The following is a 14,232-nucleotide window of genomic DNA, read 5'->3' as shown; positions in this document are numbered from 1 at the left end:
TGGGGGCATGATCTTGCCCTCATGGAGAAGGCAAGCTCTCTATCAAGTTCGTTTTGAGGTTTGGCCCTTATCATTGAGTTTGTAACTGGCTCCCTACTATATTGTGAGTTCTGTTCTGGTTACGGTGGCTTGGTAACAATTTCCCCCAAAACAACCATCTGTTATCCTCACAATATCTGTGAGCTCACAGATTTGAATGGGGCACAGAGGAAGGCCTTTCTCCATTCCACACTGTCGGGGACCTTATCTAGGAGACTCCAAGGCTGAGGCTGGAGTAAACAGAGGCTCCTTTGCTCTCGCACTTGGCACTGAATGCCAGCTGCTGGTTGAAGCGACTGGCCAGAATACCTACATGGGCCCTCTTCCTGTGCCTTGGGCTGCCTTACAACATGGTGGCTGGGTGTCGAGGCTGAGCGGCCCGGGAGCAAGACAATCTTCTTTCATGGCCAGTCCCAGAAGTCCTACAGTGTCACTCCCACTGTGCTTTGTCAGTGTCGCAAAGCCGCACCCAATTCAAGGGGAGGGGTCATTAACTCCACCTCTCGGTGGGAGAGTGATAAATGAGGTTCTGAATAGTGTATGGGACTGGAGATGTTGTAGTAGCTACTTTTGGAAAATACGATCTGCTGATCTGTGACCCTTGTGCCCCTCCTCCAGCCACCACTCCATCTTCATAGGGCCTTGCACATGGTGCAGTTTTGGTATAAGTGCATGAAATGTATTTGGATGCTCTAAGTGGAGAGGATGAAGCCCCAGATCTTGGTCCATCCCTGCCATTACCAGCATGTGGTTACCATCGTCCAGAGATCCTGGAGAGGCCAGTGGTGGGCAGGAAGCTTACTGATGCACCACGGTACCCTAGAACAAATGGTGAGTAGCAAGCATTACGAGATCCCGAGGAATAGTTCCTTTTTTTCCTCTCAGGGGCAGTCCACTTATTTCTGGAAGTGTTCACACCAGTTAAATTCCTATCTATATACATACATTATATATGCAAATATATCTATAGACAGATATATATGGATAGATAAATAGATTGATCGATATACATACATACATACATACATAGAAAATGAGAGAGTAAGTCACTCAGAGTATTTGCAATAGAATTTGACTTATATTCATTTCTCGAGAAGCCTGTCAAAGAAACTAATGTTGTCACGAACCAGCAAAATACCAATCACTCCCTCTTTGGCAATATTCTTTCTATCTGTATTGATATTTTGTCTACACTACTATCATGAATACAACAAAAGATGTTTTTAAGTGACAGTAATCAATACTAGGAGCCATAAAGTATATATGAGAATAATTTAGTTTTTTTCATGCTCAGGAAATAATAGTTTTGATGTTCTAATAGTCTCAAGTATGACCTACATTGTTAATCAAACCCAGAAAGTTAGATTGAGGAAAACAATGTAAGCCTTAAAACAATTTATTAAGTTTTGGACTTTGGATTAACAATAATCAGCTAATGGATATTATTATATACTCAAACTAGGTCTAAATAAGCAAGAATATTTAGTACATTCTTTTATTTGAATATTATCAATAATTCTATTTTGAAGTATTATTACACATTAATTTTAATAAAAACTCAGTATTTTCATAAGTGTTATTGTATGAAAAGAATAAATGAGGCTGGATTTGCAAAGTGTTGGATTTGGACATATTTTTGGAAATGAAAGAAGCACTAATGTTATTAATGAACATCGTGGGCAGGTAGGAAAGTTAGGACAAAACAAATAATTATAAAATGAATGCAGAAGAATAGTCAGGATTCTGATTCATGGACAGACCAGTTGTTCATTCATGATGTGACATACTGCCCTGATTCTAACCGTATTAGAGTAAATTTAATTGCAAAAAGTACCCATTTATTCTGTATTTGGATAAAAACCTTTATGAAATCATTTAGATGCATTTATTACACACTTAAAATTTTGTTAATGTTTATTTATTTTTAAGTGAGAGAGAGAGAGAGCACGAGCAGGGGAGGGGCAGAGAGAGAGAGAGAGGGAGACACAGAATCCAAAGCAGGCTCCAGGCTCTGAGCTGTCAGCACAGAGCCTGATGCGGGGCTTGAATCCACAAACCGTGAGATCATGACCTGAGCTGAAGTCAGACGCTTAACCGGCTGAGCCACCTAGGTACCCCTATTGCACACTTTTTAAAAAAGGAACTCACTTTAAAAGGGCACTTATTTATTAAAACTGAAAATAACAACACCTGTGCACTATATTGGTTTGAGCCACTGGAGAATAAGAGGTAAATTCACAACCAGCCATCTCTCCTTAGGCCTGGGTCTGGGAGCACCTTTGGTTCTCCACCTGCAGAAGTAACCTGGACCCTGCATGAATTCCAGGAAGCAGGTAGTTGATATACTAGGGGATGTCAGCCAAGCAAGCATACTTGCCCTGGACAGAGCTATGGAAAAGACAAGTGGTCTGGACCTTAAATTGTGTCAGATAAGACATACCAAGGGATAAATACTGCAGCTATAAATACAACTCAAGAAACTGGATCATTTTTCAGGCTGTTGAATTTCAAATGCCTGCCAAACAGAGTGCAATATCTGGGACTATTTTTGCAGCTCTACTGCAAAGAGTGGCTAAAGTCCAATTAATGTAACTAAGAAAATCTGGGAAGTGAGGACCAGAAGAGTTAAATTGCCCAATCAAAACTTGGAATTTAAATTAATTTCACAAATTTTAATATGTTTGGAGGAAACTCAATTTAACCCTGAATTTCAGTCAACTCCACAATGATAGATTAAAGAGATACAGGAGACACTAAAAAAGGTTGAATATTGGCTACCTCTGTCGCAATCCTAGGGGTCACACCACTCAAATATATGAATTGCATCAAGTTTTCTGATTCGCCTTCTTGCGGGGCGGGGGGGTGGTGGAGATAATTCAGAGAGTTGAAGTCATCTGGGAAACCCCCTCTTCAAAGCAAAACAAAGCAAAACAAAAACCCACAAAGCTTTAGAGAGGTCAGGTATTGCATTATTTAGATTTCATTGATTATAAATGACAGAAATCTGATTTAAGTGGTTTCTGTACCCCAAAGGGATTTAGTGGCTTATGTAACTAAAAAGGTGCATAGATAGCATGGCTTCAGGCATGGCTGAATACAGGTGTTCAGACAGGGGAGCCACGATTTTGTATTTTTGTGACTCTGCTCTCCTCCAGGTAGTCTCTTTCCATGAGATATTCCTCTGGGGCTGCAGACTTACATTCTCTGTTTTAATTTCTTCAGAAAGAGGGTTTAGAGAGCTGCTTCCTGGTTTTTCAGTTTGAAGAATTAAGGACAGATTTCTTACTCTGAGTCCACACATTGTATACATTGTATACTTTGCAGTCTGAGCTCACAGCTTGAAACCTGTAGAAGATTATGATCATTTTTTTTTCTTTGCTGCATTAGTTATTTTCCTTGTAGGTCAGAATTTTATGTAGCTTTTTTCTTTCATTTATGAAGTTGTCTATGTCATTAGTAAATCACGAATTTAACTCTTCCATTTATGTAGCTCTCCTCTCGGTATGTTCAAGCACACTAGTCGTTTATCAATTTTATCTTCTCTAAGAACTATTTTCTGTTCCAACATAGATCAGTTGTTTGATGGCCCTGCTGCACAATTTTGGTCTTGGGCTCTTCCTTCTCCGTCCCACTGCATACATATTTCTCTGGTGTTAGATACATTGTTTCCTAGACCCCATGTCTTTTCATTGTTTACTCCCTTGTTTTGGCCAGTGCATCTCCCAGGGGCTTCTTGAGAAAGGGTGTCTGATGGGTACTTGTGTTTTTGAGACATTGTCTAAATTTCTTTATTCTGCTCTCATACTTCGTTAATACTGTGTTTGGATAGAATTCTAGGTTGGAAACTATTTCGCGTTAAACTTTTGAAAGTATTGCTTCATTGTCTTCTTAGCTTCCAGCAGACAGGGCTATTGAAGTGTCTAAGGCCACACTGATACTTGTTCCTGGGTATGAAACACTCCACCCCCACCCCCACACCTTGGTGTGGGTACGCATTTACTTATATATTTATTCATTGTACTGTACTAGGCGCACTCCTTCAAACTGGAAATTCATAGCCTTCAGTTCTGGAAAGTCACCTTGAACTATTTCTTTGGGGATTTTCTCAGACTTCACTCTTAGTCTATCTCAGGAACTCATAGATTCACGTGTTGAAACTTCTGATGTGGTCTTAATTTTATTTCTTCTTTCCAGAGTTTGTTTCTTTGTATTTTTGCTTTATGTTTTGGGAGAATAGCCTCAACTTTATCTTCCACGTACATATCCTTTGAGGTTGTTGTCTTTTTTTATTTCTGTATCATACGTTTAATTTCCAAATGCTTTTCTTTGTCCTCCAAAAGTTTCTTTTCTCATAGCATCCTGATTTTGTCTCATGGAGACTACAACTTTTCTTATCCCTCTGAAAACGGTGAGGATACTTACACATTTCTTCTCCTTACCTGATCACCGTTTCATTCTAATTGCTTCATTCATTCAACTTCTATTGGACATTTACTATATGCCAGGTGGCTAAGAACTTGGGATAATTCAGGAAACAAAACAAACATCCCTGTCCTTGTGCAGCTGCATTTGGTGGCTTATTTTGTTGTCTTTCTTTAATATTAGAGAACTTGCTAATGTGTTTGGTGAACCTCAGTTCTCTGTCCATGTTTAAGAGTAGGATACAAAAAACCCAATGGGAAGTTGTATGTAGGAGAAAGAGCTTGTCATTTATCTTTGCTCTAAGTGACATGGCTGGGCTGTTTCCTTGGAGAACTTCTGATGTCAGCATGTCTACATCTTCCCTAAGGTTCACCCAGAAAAGATCTTTTGAGCACCCTGCCCGATAATTCTAAGCCTGATGGCCAGCCTCATGCAGACAAAGCAGGGAAATGTTTGGTATATTAGCGTCCATTCTGTCCTTTTTCAGGCTGATGTCTAGAGATTCTCTGGTTTACCCCTTGTAGAGACCAAGTTTCCAGTCTTCTGCTAGACTGGGGAGAGTCAGTAACTGTGCAGAGTTAGGGAGAGGATTCATCTGCCTCTCAACCAATTCTTCTATTTTAGCCTTACCTTTGCACTTCCAGAGACCTCAGAGCCTGTAGATGCTAGAGCTAAGAGTGTTGTGTTAATAGAAGTCATGTTGCTTCTGTGGTTCCCAACTACTGGCTTAGGCTTTGGCTTGCTGGGCTGAGAAATCCATTGCATTTCACTGTCTGCTTTCCACCATCTAAAATTTTAGTGCTACAATCTTCTCTACTGTTCCCTTTGTCCTCTGGGTTTCTGCCTTTAACAATATCTCTTTAGAAATATTTTAGTAATGTTTTAGGAGAAAGCAAAGCTAAAATGTACGTGTTCATTCTGACATTTTCAGCTGTCCTCTGAATCCTTAGTGGATTTTTTTTTTTTTTTGAGGATGAAGAAATGAAAGCCATTTTGTATCTACTGTGGACCGGATACAGAGCTGGACATTTTTTTTAAGTTTTTATTCAAATTCCAGTTAGTTTACATCTACAGTGTTATATTTAGTTTCAGGTATATGTTACAGTGTTTCAACATTTCCATACAACACCCTGTGCTCCTCTAGATAAGTGCGCTCCTTAATCCCCATCACCTTTCACCCATCCCCAAACCCACCTAGAGCTGGGCATTTTTACTTACACTATTTTTTTAATGTTTATTCATTTCTGAGAGACAGAGAAACAGAGCGCGAGCTGGGGAAGGGCAGAGATAGAGGGAGACAGAATCCAAAGCTTTCAGCACAGAGCCCGACGCAGGGCTCGAACTCACTGACGGCGAGATCATGACCTAAGCCGAAGCTGGATTCTTAACCGACTAAGGCACCCGGGTGCCCCTTTACTTACACTATTGAGCTCAATCCTCATGGCAACGAATCCTTTGGCAATGGGAAGAAAGGCTCCTGGAGATTAGTTCATTTGATGATGATCTATTTAATTCAACCTAGAAATTATTGGTTAAACTATCACATGCCTCAAACTGTACCAGGTACAGAAGATGAAGGAGTAATGTTGACATGCAGTCATCCGAACCCGAACTTGGGAGCATCCTAGGCTCTCACCATTGTCATTTCCATACGCTACTGCTTGTATCTCCTCAGTATGTGTCACCTGCGCCTTCCCTTGCTTCCCAGAGAGCGCTGCCTTGGTTCAGGGCTTGAAGATCTCTTTTCTGGGCCTCGCAGTGATGGACTTACTACCTGGACTTCATGCTTCCAATCCCGCCGCTGCATCTGCAGCCAAGGTGGCCTTTTTAAACTGCAAAGTCTGATCACATCACTTTTGGCTTAAAACCTAAATGCCACGGACAGTGCTACTGTGTGCCAGTGTCCAACAGAGCCTGGCAGTTATCTGCACTCAGGGAAGAACCTAATTTGTCTCTGAGTCCTCGGCACCTACTGGAGGTCCTAGCATCCTAGTGAGCATTCAACCATGTTCACTGTACCGGACAAGACATAATAATTCAAGACATCATGAACTTACACTCCACCCCTTACGTAGACTGGAATCCACTGGGATTCCAACCCAGGTCCAATGACTCCAGGTCTCCAGATGGCTTCCTTGTGAGCCCAGTGGTGGCACCCCATGACTTCTAGTCTTCCCTCTCCCCACTCTTTGGATGCCCTCAGTGAGGTCCGTCCCAGTGCCCTCCAGGCCTTCCTCTGCTCACATCCTTCCTCTTCTCCTCCTCCATCCCTAGAGAGAAAGCAAAGTACTGAGCCTGATATTTTATCCAAATACCAGGGGGTAAGAAGGGAAGGAGCTACGATTCTTTCCCCTTGGACACAGTAGGAAATACATCTCCTGCCTCTTTGAGTGGACTTGGAGACTCAGCTCAATTTCATCTCCTGAATCTTCCAGAGTCGTCCGTGCATTTAACCTCCACCCTAGGAGCACTTGATTAGATCGTCAGGGGACAGGGAAGGGTAGAAAACGTTTATTTGGTTTTAGCATTACCCATATAGTATTAGGTGGGAATTTCCAAGAAATTATGTGGCAATGACGTTATAACTTTCACACGATGGCTGGAAACAACATTATAAAAATATTACCTAACACGACTCCATATGGACATATGAAATTTCATTCCATTTTATACATGTAATTAAGTGGCCCACATAATGAAGTACTGTGTGTGCAAAGAAGTAGATGGCTTTTGTAGGTGAAAGATAGCTGGGGCAGGAATAACACTAGCATTTTAAAGGAGAATAATCAGGCAATGGTGGCTAAAAATTATTGCACTTCATTCTATAAACAACTTAAACTTGATGGATTTCTTTTCCCCTTAAAGCTGGTCTTCTGGTTGTAAGCAAGACAAATACATTCAATAGCCTTCTGCTAAAACACTCTCCTACCCTGTTTACTAAAAGTGGTGAGCAGAAAATGTTCTGAGCTTGGAATCAGACAGAGCTAGGTTCAAATCGCAGATTGCCACTTACTAGCAAAGTGACCTTGGGTACTTGGCTAAGCCAGTGCTGCTCAGAATGTGGTCCTTGAACCAGCATTATCATCTGGGGGCCTCCCAGAAATTCAAAATTCAAAGGCACTACCTCTGGGTCTCTGATGGTAAGGGCCAGGAATCTGTGTTTAAGCAAGCCCTCCAAATGATTCCAAATACTAAGAATGAGAGCCACTCCCTTCAATGATCAAAGTCTCCATGTCCTTCCCTGTAAGTGGACCCTTTATGGCAGAGAACCCCACACAAAATAGCTTGAAAAGAATAAGAATTCACTGATACACCAAACCAAAAGTTCAGAGTTGGAACTACATTCCCATGGGGCTTGATCCAGCATCTCAATGTCACCCCCCAGTTCCTTTATTTTGGGTTCCTGACATCCTAGCATAAAGAGGGCTCAAAAGGGAGATTCAAGTGAGGTCTCAAGCTACAGTTTCTGCCCACCTCAGTTTGAAAACCAGTATTCCTATCTTTTACATGTTTACTGAGCAGCTAGCCTATGTCAAGCATTGTGTGGGTGCTGAGACACGATATTAAGCCGCTCCGTACTCCAGCAGTATTGACTATGTTCCCAGACACACTGTGCTATGTCTTACCTCCTTGTGTTTGAATGTGTTGTGCGTTTTTTTCTGAATTGCCCTTTCTGTCAGGACCATCGGGGGGAACTCCCATTTATCGTTAAGAAACAACTTGGACAGAGACTACTTTCTAAAGCTGTCCTCAGCTCTCCTGCCAGCAATCACCTCCACCCATTGCGCTCCCAAGGCCCCCTAGCATGTGCTCTTTCCTCTTGCTGGGATACATGGGGCCAGTATGTGTTTATAGGATCAGCCTTCCACCCTCGACAGTGAGCTCCGTGAGGGCACAGCCCCTGTCTCATCGTTTAAAAACTTCTAGCCCCTGCCTGGCTTAGGGCCCGGCACGATGCAGATGCTTCACAAATCATCTTGGACTCAACTGACCCTTCTCAGACTTGTGGGTATCAGTGGAAGGCCAAGCTTAATCCTGTGCAGGACACAGTGAAAGATACAGGCCATTAGCCTACAGCCTCTGTGGAGCCCCCAGAAGATCAATGAGTTCAACAGCAGTTTGAAGAGACTCAGCAATTATCTAGATGAGAACAACACTGTCCAACCAACAGAACTTTCTGCAGTTACGGAAACGTTCTCTTCTCTATCTGTGCTTCCTCATAGGGTAGCCGCTAGCCAAATGTGGCTATGGAGCCCTCGAAGTGTGATCAGTGAGACTGAGGAGCTGCATTTGAAGTTATATTTAATTCTACTTAATTTAAATGCAAATAGCCATACGGGGCCATTAGCTACCATGTAGGACATTGCAGACGTCAAGGGTGACTTAATGTGGTGAAAAGGGGAGTGGAGAGTTTATTCTAGAAGTAGCAGCATATACTACTGAAGCATGTTCTGGAAACTTGCAACCCTAGCTGCAACCTCCAAAGCAGGCTCAGTGGCTGCCTGCCTCCTAATTCTGCCCTCAATGCCCTGCAGCTGCCAGGGTCTCTGCATCGAGTTACACAGCAGATACCCATAGCTACTTGTAAGCTGGATTCCAATAATCAATTCTAAGGGCATCTTCTAGGGCTGAATTGGAATAAGATGAATTATGCCAGGAGATATCCATTCAATCCTTCCCTTTAAGAATCTGTTCCCGGGCGCCTGGGTGGCGCAGTCGGTTAGGCGTCCGACTTCAGCCAGGTCACGATCTCGCGGTCCGTGAGTTCGAGCCCCGCGTCAGGCTCTGGGCTGATGGCTCAGAGCCTGGAGCCTGTTTCCGATTCTGTGTCTCCCTCTCTCTCTGCCCCTCCCCTGTTCATGCTCTGTCTCTCTCTGTCCCAAAAATAAATAAACGTTGAAAAAAAAAAAAAAAAAGAATCTGTTCCCCCATCCCAGGAAAATTCAAGGCGGCTTATGCATTACAAAGGTGCTAAAACATTTTTCTTGGGTAGTATTCCCTTTTATAGGCTCTGTTCGAACTTGGAAATCCACAGAGGCAAACACTTCAGGAAGAATCTGTGTGAGATGTGCTCAGTGGAGTCTGAGGGTAGTGATAGGCTCCTGTAGGCCAGTGGATGGGAAGCTATCTAGTCTGAGTGTCTTGTTGGGACTCCCTAAAACAGGTAAATGAGAAAGTAAGAAGGGTCCTTCGAGAAGAGCCTTTCCCACCCAGGCCTCTCAGCCATCTGTACCAACAGAAGCCAGTATCTGAATGCCCCTCATCCTCCTTGGGAGGATGGGGTTGGAGGGTGGGGCTCACCTCCTGACAGCCTCTTGGCTGAGCAAAGTGGGAATTTTAATGGGCAAGCTGAGAACTGAGAAGCCAACAGGGGCTAATGGAGAACGAGGAACTGACAGAGGTCTGGGAGGGGGAGGCTGGGACCAAAGGTGCAGGGGTCTGGGAGGCAAGCTCGAGTGAGCCAGGAGCTGACAACGGATGCATGTGTAAGATGGTGACGGTACAAGTCCTGAGTGAGGAAAACCAAATGTCAGTTCTTATAGGCCACTGAATAAAATAGTAGCTTTGGGGGGAGTGGGGAGGAGTATATACATTGACTATAAGAAGCATAGAAATGAATTATATTGATTGTTTTTCAAAACTTAAACTAACCTTGCATTCCTAGAATAAACCTCAATTGATAATGATGTGTTTTTCCTTTTATATGTTGTTAGACCTGATTATGTTAAGGATTTTTGTGTCCATATCCATGAAGGATACCAGTCTGTGAGTTTTCTTTTCTTGTAATGTCTTTGGTTTTGGTATAAGGGTAGTGCCAAACTCTTAAAAATGAGCTTGGGTAAGCTTGTTTGGTTTCATCTTTTTAAAAAAAAAAAATATTTGAGAGAATTAAACAATGACACTTTAGGCCCTGGAATTTTCTTTGGGGAAAATCTTTCAGTACAAAATCAATTAACTTTAAAGATAGAGAACTAGTCCTATTTTCTATTCTTTTGGAGTAAGTTTGATAATTTGTATTTTTTAATGAATTTGTCCTCTTCATCTTTTTCAAGTTTACATTATTTCATGTGTGTGTGTGTGTTTATTCAATTCATGTAAACTAAAATGTAAAAAAAAATCAGTTTACCCATCTCTCCTTCTCACCCCTACTCTGGCAACCACCAATCTATTCTCTGTATCTATGAGCTTGGTATTTTGTAAAATTCCATATATAAGAAAGACCATATGGTATTTGATCTTTCTGACTTAACTCACTTAGCATAATGCCCTCAAGATCCGTTCATGTTGTTGTAAATGACAAGATTTCATTCCTTCTTATGGCTCGGTAATATTCCATTTATTACCCATTCATCCATCAATAGACACTTTATTCTTTCCATATCTTGGCTCTTGTAAATAATGCTGCAGTGAACACAGAGGTACATATATGTTTTCAGTTAGTGTTTTCACTTTCTTTGGATAAATACCCAGAAGTAGAATTGCTAGATCATATGGTAATTCTATTTTTAGTTTTTGAAAAACTCCCATACTGTTTTCCATTATGGCCGCACCAATTTACATTCCTACCAACAGTGCACAAGGGTTCCCTTATCTCCACATCCTCGCTAACACTTGTTGATTCTCGTCTTTTTGTTAATAACCAATTTAACAGGTGTGAGGTGGTATTTATTGAGGGTTATATTTGCATTTTTCTTGTGATTAATGATGTTGACCAACTTTATGAAAAGATGTCCCTGTTAGCCATCTGTATGTCTTTTTTTGGAAAAATGTCTACTCAGACCTTCTGCTCATTTTTTTATCAGATTGGTTTTTGTTTTGTTTTGTTTCGTTTTGTTTTGTTTTTGCTGTGAAGTTATACGAGTTCTTTATATACTTTGGATATTAGTCCCTTATCAGATATGTGATTCACAATTATTTTCTCCCATTAGTAGGTTGGCTTTTCACTTATGGATGGTTTCTTTTTGCTGTGCAAAGCTTTTTTAGTTTGATGTGGTCTCACTTGTTTATTCTTGCTTTTGTTGTTTCTGGTTTGGGTGTCAGATTACAAAAATCATTGCCAAGACCTATGTTGTTTACTACCTATATTTTCTTCTAGAAGTTTTAAGGTTTTAGGGCTTTCATTCATGTCTTTAATCCCTTTTGAGTTGAGTATGGTATACAATGGTGGTTCAGTTTCATTCTTTTGCACGTGCCTGTTGAAATGTATATTACTGATCAAAAGTCAGAGTCTTGTCACATTTCCTTATTATCCTTCCCTCTTTCATTCTTGATATTTGTAGCTTTTGCTTTCCTTTTTCTTGTTCAGTCTTACTAGAAGTTTATCGCTTTTATTGATCTTTTCAGGAACCAGCTTTTGGTTTTATTGATATTTCTCAATTGCTTGTCTGTTTTCTATTTCATTGATTTCCACTCTCATTTTTATTATTTCCTTCCTTCTTCTTACTTTGGGTTAAAAGCTTTCAAACTTTACATATGTGGTTCCCTCTTAATGGGACCCTCTTCCCCAAATCTTCTGTACTTCATTGTTACCTGCCTTTTGGACAGACTTAATCATCACTTTCTAAGGGAAGCCTTTGAAAGCCTCTTCAGCAGATGAGACTGGCTGGGATTGGCTGAATCTACGGCAACTTTGGCTGTCATTTTGCTGGTGTGGAGAGAAACTCAGAGTTTAGTTCTTTAGAAGCCAAAGGAGCAGACTATTTTAGGGCAGGGGTTAGCCAACACCAGAATCCCCATGAATCACCTGGGAAGCATTTTAAATGGTACCCACGTCTTTGTTTTTTGTTAATTTTATGTACTCGCTTGTTTTTAAGACTTCTTTCCAATATGTCTTTGGATTAATTTCAATATATCCTTTCCCTGGTCACAAAGGGCCCTCACCAGGGAAGAAGTCAGATGCATCAGACAGGCAAATATTGGCTTGTATGTCCATGAGGGTTCTGCATGGTTTAAACAGGTGCTGTTTTTGATTTTGAAAAATACTGCATTCAAACATTATTTATCTTGATTACTGAGTTTTTTAGACACCCTCTTAAATCTCACACATAAAATGAGGGCCTCATCTGCCTCACCCTAGTCCCATCCCTTAGGGAACACGCAGATAAAGTACATATAAAGTGTCCATCAAAGTATGGGACTCAGAGCAGGCATCAGTGAAAAGCAGCTCCTAAGGTCATTGCCATAATTTCAGCAGGGCTAAGTGAGTGGTGCAGGGGAAGCCCCAAGACAGGAGTGCCAACTCTGCCTTGGGGAACAAGAGTTGGTGATATTTGAGCAAATACTGAAGGCAGAGTAGGAGTCTGTCAGGCAAAAAGGGGGAAGAGTCCTCCAGAAAAATATTTTGGAAACCAGCAAGATATTCTGCATGGCTAGAACCAGGATGGGTGCAGGGGCTTGGTGACAGGTGAGGTGGCTCAGTGTGGAAGTCCAGTTCAGGTGGGCTTGGAAAACACAGGTAAGGGCCCACAGCTTTGACTAGTAGCTGAAGGCCTGTCCACAGGCATTTGAGGAAATGATCACTGACTTCTGCACAGCACACTGCCTTAGCCTCAGTCTCCAAGGTCATACGATGGAAATCTTAACCTCCCCTGGAGGAACTGAGTGAGATGACTGTGCAATCTGGAATCTTTAAGCGGGTGCTGGTGAGACATTACATAATGAGTCCCTCCCACTCTGGGATGTTCCCATCCCCCTGCTGATTTTGAGAAGACCTCTGCATAAAAGTTCACCTCAGATGGGGGAGCCATTGTAATGACCCTGAAAAAGCAACTTCACTGATCTGAAAGAGGAAGAGAAGACACAGCCAGAGCTAGCAGAGTGCTAAGAAGCAGTACTACTGTCCCCTCTTCCCTTCTTGCTCCCAAACATCCTCCCCAGCCTTCTCCATGTGTCATGACAGTCCCTAGAATCTAGTCCTGGCACCCGACCTCCGTGGGTTCCATCACCATGATCCCGTGCCTAGAGGAACAGCCAGACAGTGCAGTGGGGGAAGGGGAGCAGGCTATGCCCTCTTGGTTTCTCAGAAAGGAGACAGACGTCGTGGATGAGTCAGCAAAAGTTGCAGCGGATCATCGCAGGCACGGTAAGCTATTAGAGCAAATGTGTTGACCTCCACCAGCTGCACACAGCCATCAGCCTGTTACCAGCACCCTCCCTCAGGTGTTAGGCTTCATTCAGTTGCACACACATCCTGGTGTGGCACGCTCAGATATTGGATTGCTCATTCACGCGGGCACCCAGCGAGACATTCCGCACTTGGTCAATGCCACCTACACTCATTGCCATTCGTATTCAAGGGGGGCCAAGCTCCATGACTGAGATGCTGCAGGATGGGGGGGGGGGCAGCAGGGGGAGTGGGAGAGGAGAGGACCCTCATTTTCTGAGGGATGCGTTTTCCTTTCTCAGGGAACTTCTGTTGATTTTTTTTTTTTTTTATTGGAGGCCACTGTCTCGTTTTTCCTTTTCTCTTTTGCCTCTTCCTATTCAGTCATGGAACAACTTCCATGACAGACTTGGTCTTCCAAGGGTTCTTCTTCCCCCTCAGTTTCCTTCCCTGATTCCTTTACACCACCGCCTGTACCATAGTCAATTCTGGAGCTAATTTACATACACATCACTTTAGAGTTTCTGAACCTCACTTGACTCTCACAGAGATGAGAAGACCGTCTCAGATCAGTGAACTGCCCTGTACCAGCTCATACAGTAGGGAGAACATCTACTGATGTCGCCCCCTATTGGTCCAGGACCATACCATCCACTCTTCTTCCAGTC

The sequence above is a fragment of the Lynx rufus genome, unplaced genomic scaffold (genome assembly GCF_022079265.1).
Source record: "Lynx rufus isolate CCGP_SWC_20201006 ecotype Redwood Valley unplaced genomic scaffold, mLynRuf1.p SCAF_9, whole genome shotgun sequence".
NCBI classification, from domain to species: domain Eukaryota; kingdom Metazoa; phylum Chordata; class Mammalia; order Carnivora; family Felidae; genus Lynx; species Lynx rufus.
The sequence above is the reverse complement of the archived record's forward strand: the minus strand, read 5'-3'. Positions refer to the sequence as shown.